We start from the raw sequence: 8124 nt of genomic DNA, 5'->3' as shown, positions 1-8124 counted from the left end.
TTCGGCTTGTTCTATAAAGAATTTTCTTAAACTGTCTACCTGTCCATAATGTAGGTTGTTTTATGTCGATAACTCCCCTTCCTCCTTCCTTTCTGCTTAATGTGAATCTTTCTGTTGCTGAATGTATGTGATGTATTCTATATTTGTGGCATTGTGATTGTGTAGGTGTATTGAGTGCTTCTAGGTCTGTGTTACTCCATTTCACTACTCCAAATGAGTAGGTCACTATTGGTATAGCATAAGTATTTATAGCTTTTGTCTTGTTTCTTGCTGTCAGTTCTGTTTTCAGTATTTTTGTTAGTCTTTGTCTACATTTTTCTTTTAGTTCTTCTTTAATATTTGTATTATCTATTCCTATTTTTTGTCTGTATCCTAGATATTTATAGGCATCTGTTCTTTCCATCGCTTCTATGGAGCTGCTGTGGTTATCCAATATGTAATCTTCTTGTTTAGTGTGTTTTCCCTTGACTATGCTATTTTTCTTACATTTGTCTGTTCCAAAAGCCATATTTATATCATTGCTGAATACTTCTGTTATCTTTAGTAATTGGTTGATTGTTGATTTGTTGCTGCCAGTAGTTTTAGATCATCCGTGAATAGCAAATGTGTGATTTTGAGTGGGTATGTTCCAGTAATATTATATCCATAATTTGTATTATTTAGCATGTTGGATAGTGGGTTCAAAGTAAGACAGAACCAGAAAGGACTTAATGAGTCTCCTTGGTATATTGCATGCTTAACCTGTATTGGCTGTGATGTGATATTATTTGAATTTGTTTGGATATTAAGTGTGGTTTTCCAACTTTTCATTACTATGTTTAGGAACTGTATCAATTTAGGATCTACTTCGTATATTTCCAATATCTGTAGCAACCATGAGTGGGGTACACTATCAAAAGCTTTTTGGTAATCAATGTATGCATAGTGCAGTGACCTTTGTTTAGTTTTAGCTTGATATGTCAACTCTGTATCTATTACCAGTTGCTCTTTACATCCTCATGCTCCTTTGCAGCAGTCTTTTTGTTCTTCATTTATAATTTTGTTCTGTGTTGTATGTGTCATTGATTTCTGTGTAATGACTGAAGTTAATATTTTGTATATTGTTGGTAGGCATGTATTTGGCGATATTTTGCTGGGTTTACTGTATCTGCTCCATCTTTAGGTTTCATATAAGTTATTCCATGTGTAAGTGTGTCAGGGAATGTGTATGGGTCTGCAATGTAATTGTTAAATAATTTAGTTAGATGTGCATGTGTTGAGGTGAACTTCTTTAGCCAGAAATTTGCTATTTTATCATTTCCAGGGGCTTTCCAATTGTGCATAGAATTAATTGCTCAGGTGACTTCATGTAGCAAATTTATCACTTCAGGCATTTGTTGTATCATCTTGTATGTGTCTGTTTCTGCTTGTATCCACTGTGCATGTCTATTATGTTGTACCAGGTTTGACCATATGTTCCTCCAAAAGTGTTCCGTGTCTGTTATGTTTGGTGGATTGTCTATTTGTATGTGTGTCTTATCTATTGTCTGGTAAAATTTCTTTTAGTTTGTGTTGAATGTTTGGTTTTGTTTCCTTCTATTTTCACTTTCTTTGTATCTTCTAAGTCGTTTGGCCAATGCTTGTAATTTCTGCTTCTTTTCATCTAATTGCGCTATCGCTTCTTGCTGTGAGATTTTAACTAACCTTTTTCGTTTTTTGTCGGATATTTCATTTCTTATATATTGTGTTAGCTGTCCGATGTCTTTTCTCATTTTTTTCTATTCTGATCTGTAGCCTGTATTGCCATGCTGGTTCTGTGGGTTTCTTCTGTGTGTTGGTTGGTTCTGATCTCTGCCTCGTGTGTATATTTAGTGTAGTGAGTGCTCCTACATAAACCAATAGTTGTAACTCTTCCATAGTTGTATTTTCATTTATTTTGTTGTGCATGATTGTGTTGATGGTTTTTACTGTTGTTTCAACTTGTGGGTTATTTGGTGGTCTATGCAAGAATGGTCTAATGTCTGTATTTGTGTCTTTGTATTCTATATATGTCTTTGTTTCAACTTGTGGGTTATTTGGTGGTCTAGCAAGAATGGTCTAATGTCTGTATTTGTGTCTTTGTATTCTATATATGTCAACTGAAATTTTTCTTCCATATCTAAGATGTGTGTCACTTCATGTTCTGTTTGTGCTTGTTCTGGTGACTGTCTTAAGATTTCGTTGTTCTCTGATTGTTTAACTGATGCGTGTTCTTTGTTTGTTTGCTCTTGGATGTTTGAGTCCATTGTTGTATTTTCTTCTTCTTCTGATTGCACATTATTTTGTTCCAGTATTTGTTGTACTTGTTGTTTGATGTTTTCTAATTCTGACTGGGATATTCTGTTATTTTTGATTATTACACAGATCTGATCAGCTAGTCGTTGTTCTGTTAAAAATTTTAATTCTGGGTATCTCGTAATAAATATTGTGTATACTTGTGATCTGTATCCAGTTGTGTTGGTTCCTAAATTTGTTGCTTGGTAATAACAGAACATGAGGTGTCGGTTAACTTCATCTGACCATCTCATCTTCTGCCTTTGTTTTCCTTCAAAAGTGGTTGCATGAAGCATATCCTGCAAAACACCTCTATTTGGATTTAAATCATTTGCAATGTGGCTAGCAGTGTTGTTACCATTGTGGACGGGCATAGGGTTCAAGCGTCGTCCCCGACCATGACAGCCCTTATCCGAGGCTTCATTAGTTCTGCCCTGAGCCAACTACTCACAATAAAAGGGGGGTTAGCCCTATTAGTGGTTTGTTCTTTACGTCGTCTTTTATGACTGGCAGAACTTACCGGAGGCCTATTCTTTTCCTGGGCCCACACGGGGGCTATTATTATTATTATTATTATTATTATTATTTCGTAGTTCAAGTGACCAAACAAACTACACAGTCCTGGAAAATTACAGCTTTTTTTGTACAAGTAGAATTCGAGACCACAATATCCATGAAAAGAAGACAAAGAGGCCAGCAAGAGAATCAGCTAAGTGACAAAATCCAGAAATATTATGATAAAAATGGAACCAAATTTGGTACACATGTCACTTAGTGTCTGGAAAGAATCGCTGTGGGAGTAAGAACCACCTAACTATCAAGGGGTTGAGAGAGGGAGTGAAGAGCATTGTAGCCCATGACGCACAAAAACCCATTTTTTATCCATTCTAAGATTTCAACCAAATTTGGTACACATAGTAGTTATGATCTGGAAAGAAATACTGTTGGTAAGAATCACCAGCCTCCTATTGGCGTCGGGGTGATAATGTGGACAGAGATGAGTGTACGAGGAGATGCACAGACAGGGAAGGAGAAGACAAATACAGGCAGAGTTGAGGAGGAGATGGACTAGAGAGGGAGGATGAACAAAGTGAAGGAGATGGACAAAGTAATGAAAGAGCAGGAGATGGACATGAACAAGGATGTAGAAGAGATAGGCAGAGGGAAAATGGAGGAGGAGATGGAAAGGGGCGATTAGATTGCCAGAGAGAGGGGGATGGAGGGGATGGATATTGAGAGGGTGAAGGAGCAGATGGACACAGAAAGGGGAGAGGAGTAGCTGTGATCAGAGGAGGAGATGGAAAGGGGCGATTAGATTGCCAGAGAGAGGGGGATGGAGGAGATGGACATTGGGAGGGTGAAGGAGCAGATGGACAAAGAAAGGGGAGAGGAGTAGCTATGATCAGAGGAGGAGATGGACTGAGGGAGAAGAAGCAGATATACAAGGGGGGAGGGGGGGGGTGCAGCGCAACGAGAGTGGATGAGCAGATGGACAGAGAAAGGAGGAAGGAACAGGTGTACATATGGAGTTATAGGAAGGTGAGCAGTGAGAGAGAGGCGGAAGGAGATGGACAGAGAGGGACAGAGATAGAAGGAGATGCACAGAGGAGAGGTGGGGTGGAGAAGGTGGACAAAGAGTTGTGGTGGAGGAAGTGAACAGAGAAGGGGTGGTCGAAGTAGAAGATGGACATAGAGAGGGGAAAAACGTGGATGGACTAATAAAAGATTGGAATAAATACATTCCCAGGGAATGCTGGGTATTCAGCTAGTTAAAACTGGCATTCCTTAAATTTCAGTAAACAATTATTTATATCCTTGTATAGAGACAGGTATTCATTATTGAACTGGCATGTTACAGTATCAACAACAACAGCCCGCCCGACTAGGGGCGCGGTCTAACCCGCCGCTTCCCGAGCGGGAAGGCGTGCCTGTCCCCGGCACGAATCCGCCCGGCGGATTAGTGTCGAGGTCCGGTGTGCTGGCCAGCCTGTGGATGGTTTTTAAGGCGATTTTCCATCTACCTCGGCGAATGCGGGCTGGTTCTCCTTATTCCGCCTCAGCTACACTATGTCGGCGATTGGTGCACAAACATTATCTCTCCACATACGCGTACACCATAATTACTCTACCACGGAAACATTTGGGGTTACCATACACTCGTCAGGTACGAGACGTTCCCGGAGGGGGGATCCTGGATTCGGTGTGGAGCTGCGGTGGTTGGGTGCACTGCTGTGGCCTGTTGTGGGGTTGTGAACCTCTGAGGGCTACCGCGGAACGAAGCCTCTCCGTCGTTTCTAGGCCCTCGGTTTAAGTACACAATACGCACAATCCACATCATGCAAGTCTCTGCTGCCTGTAGGAAGGTGTCTGAGATTAATGAAGCATGGCAACTCTAGATATCAACCGAACTTTTAGTAATATTTCCCGACTGTTTGTGGCAATATTCTGCCTGTAACCTCTGTCCGTATTTGAGATTTTGTCAGTCTGTTCATGAGAGAGAGTCCAACGATCTTACTATCTTCTCTCTTCTCGTGTTCGAGTGGTTGTACGAGGACCCATGGCCGCTCTTGCCACTATGTTGTCCTGTGTCTGTCTTATCACCACTAGCTCTACTGCACTACAGCCAGCTGTGGTTTCGGTCTGTCATATGAAGCTCATGCCAAAGGCTCGATCTTTCTCAAAGTTCGGACGATGGCGGAAAGTTCCACGTGCACGTCCTTTGGGCATGCACGTGTAAGGAAAGAGATGGAGCTGTACAAACCCAATAGCCATCACGTAATATCATTCTTTTTTTTAGGAAAGTTTGTTTCCTTATTGAAAATACACTCCGATAACGATGAAATGCTAACCAGCGTATATATATATATATATATATAATGGATTATATGTTTGGTAGCGTTTGGTCAAGGTGTTCATGCTGTATAAAGTTTCCATTTTAGTCAGCTTATCTAGCAATTGAGCATGTCCAAACGCTTCACACACGATCACAATATTATTGGTTTTGTTTGTTACGGCAAGAAAAGAGGGAATAAAAGTGAGAGAGTGTTCATACTTTCATCCTTCTTTACCTCCTCTGCATTACTTCAGATGACGTGTCACTGAGCATATTTGTACTGAGCATGCAGTACACGTGAGGTACCTAGTTGTTTCCACTGCCCTGTGTGGAATACATAAGTTCTTGTACACTTCACTAACCTGCTGTCTTCGTGATGATGATGTCCCCAGCGCAGAAAACAGCCCGCAGGTCGTGGATTCTTTTTCTTGAGGCTGAAATTAACTTCGCAACGAACTGCTGCTACGAATAAACTATAACTCATTTGGGATGCTACTCGCGTTTTTATTGATATAGACACGAGAAACTATTCTTGATCACAACGTATTGAACATATCTTTCCACAGTCATTATATCTGGCTAAAATAACATGAAATACATCGTGCCACAGACAACATGTCTGTCTACTGGAACCGTCAGAACTGGAGAATAAAATTACACGAATCAAATACTACTATTACAGACAACATGTCTGTACCTAGCGACGGTTGGAACTGTAGTAAATAAAATTGCATGAAACAAATACTGCTATAACAGACAACATGTCTGTCTACTGGAACGGTCAGAACTGGAGAGCCGGACTGCCCGAGACACTTCGCGCGCCGAGCCAGCAAGGCGTGACCCGAACGCCACCGAAGTGCATCGGCAGTAATGTCGTCAGTCTTTTGCTTTAGTAATACTTTGATTTTAATAATTTTGAAATATCTGTTTGATAGCTGGCTGTTGAGAGATGTTTATTTAAAAAAAATGAAGTAATTTGGATGACAGGTTTAATTAATAACAGCAACTAAAGTTTAACGTTTTGGCGCCCTACCGCCGAACACAGCAGCCAATCACACAGCAACAGCATCATGCAGGCGGTCTTTCTCACGGGAATGGCACCGAATCTAACATCTGTCACCGGTACCTCATCCCACATTGCGTCATCTCTATGCTTCTTGTATCTCCACTTCCCTGGGAATAGCTTCCTGAAGCCTAATATGACGGCTGAATAAGCCAGAAATATTACATTGTGAGCAAATACTACAGCAAATCGCCGAGCACACGTTCCGTTTCATTAAGCACCCTACTCTCTTTCAGCTGTGCTAGTATGTCATCAGTCAAACCTAAATGGCTGATTTTTTTGTCCATGTCAAACAGCTCCCAAATCAAGACCGTCCTTCACGACCCTAACTGCCTCTTCTATACACACATTAGATTTCGGTGTAAGCAATTCGCAACCCTGTGTCGCACCATTCTTGATGTTGGCCTTTAGCATCATTTCATCTGTGTTGATTACTAAGCCTGCCTTTTGTTAAGGAGGTAGGATTATCTGCAGTTGACATCATACTACGTCACCAGTTTTTTCTAAGTATATAATAGATCGTCGTAGCATTTGGCTCATACGATTTAGGGAACCCATAGAAAGCTAGATCAGGATGTTCCGAATACGAGCCATCGTCTTAACTGCTACGCTGTCGGTATGTACGCTAGGTACGGGTGATGACTCGGTCCAGAGAAGCGGTACGTTTTCACCTGCGCTGGCCAGTAATGTTTCCAGAGGTGACCCCGTGGTCGTTGGCCTTTCCTCCACCTGTCAGAGCTCATTAAGGTCGCCTGTGCACGGAGTAGCAGTTATGATGTAAACTCCTCCGGCAGCTTAGCCATCGTCTGAGGCGGAAATACATATATCACAAGTTGTTGAATTAAATTAAATCAATGTACTGAATTCATGGAATATTACTTTGTTAAGAGGTTTTGGCATGAACGAATCTCGTTAAACCTACAGCCGATATATTGTAGAATCTTGGACACGTTCATCCTCGCGTTTCGTGGCGTTTCTGTAGATCGGAGCTCTCTCCTAATAACAATCAATCAGCGATCTGGTGAAACTCAGCTCGCTCTGTCCTCTCTGAGATCCAAGGCGCCTTAGATAATGGTACCCATATTAATTTCGCATCCTTGACTTCTGGAAGGTATTCCATGCCATTCCGCTCTGTCGCTAAGTTAATGAAATGTAAGCATGCCGAGTAACGGGTAAGTTTGTACAGGTATGTTTCCTTACATGAAGTATATAAGCATAAGTGCGTCGCCTCAGATATGTGTTTTTTTCTCTTTTTTCAGTCTGACAAAAAGCTATGACAGGAAGTATTGTGGACGGATGTAAATGTAACAGAAGAACTAGGTACACTGAACACATTTTAATTCATTTGCTTTTTGTTTCAGGTACAGAATAGTATGTAAGGTGAATTGTACTGAAACTCCCCGCTCTTTTGCTCTTTTTGTGTGACGCAGAATCACACATGGTAGTATGGTAGACAAAAATTGTCCAAAGGGCTCTAAGCACTATGGGACTTCACATATGAGGTCATCAGTCGCCGAGAACTTAGAACTAATTAAACCTAACTAATCTAAGGACATCACACACATCCATGCCCGAGGCAGAATTCGAACCTGCGACCGTAGCGGTCGCTCGGCTCCAGACTGTAGCGCCTAGAACCGCACGGCCACTGCGGCCGGCCATGGTAGACATAAGCAGTTTCAAATTGATGATGGATGCATGGTACAGTCATAAGTAGCGCATCTAAACACATTAATTGTGGTTCCAGATTTCCACCCAGATCAAAATTTTAACGGCACCATACTCATTCTAACTTATTCATTATATTTATGATATCTGTAATGATAAGAAAATCGTAGTTGTAACTGTAAGGAAAACGATAGCGTCATCATTCTTTCTGCAATTGTCGTAGTTAAATCTATTTAGATCTTCACTTATTATTCTGAAAGCGGCCAAAGGT

Source organism: Schistocerca gregaria, chromosome 5 (assembly GCF_023897955.1).
Source record: "Schistocerca gregaria isolate iqSchGreg1 chromosome 5, iqSchGreg1.2, whole genome shotgun sequence".
Classification (NCBI taxonomy): Eukaryota; Metazoa; Arthropoda; class Insecta; order Orthoptera; family Acrididae; genus Schistocerca; species Schistocerca gregaria.
Note: the sequence above shows the minus strand (reverse complement) of the source record.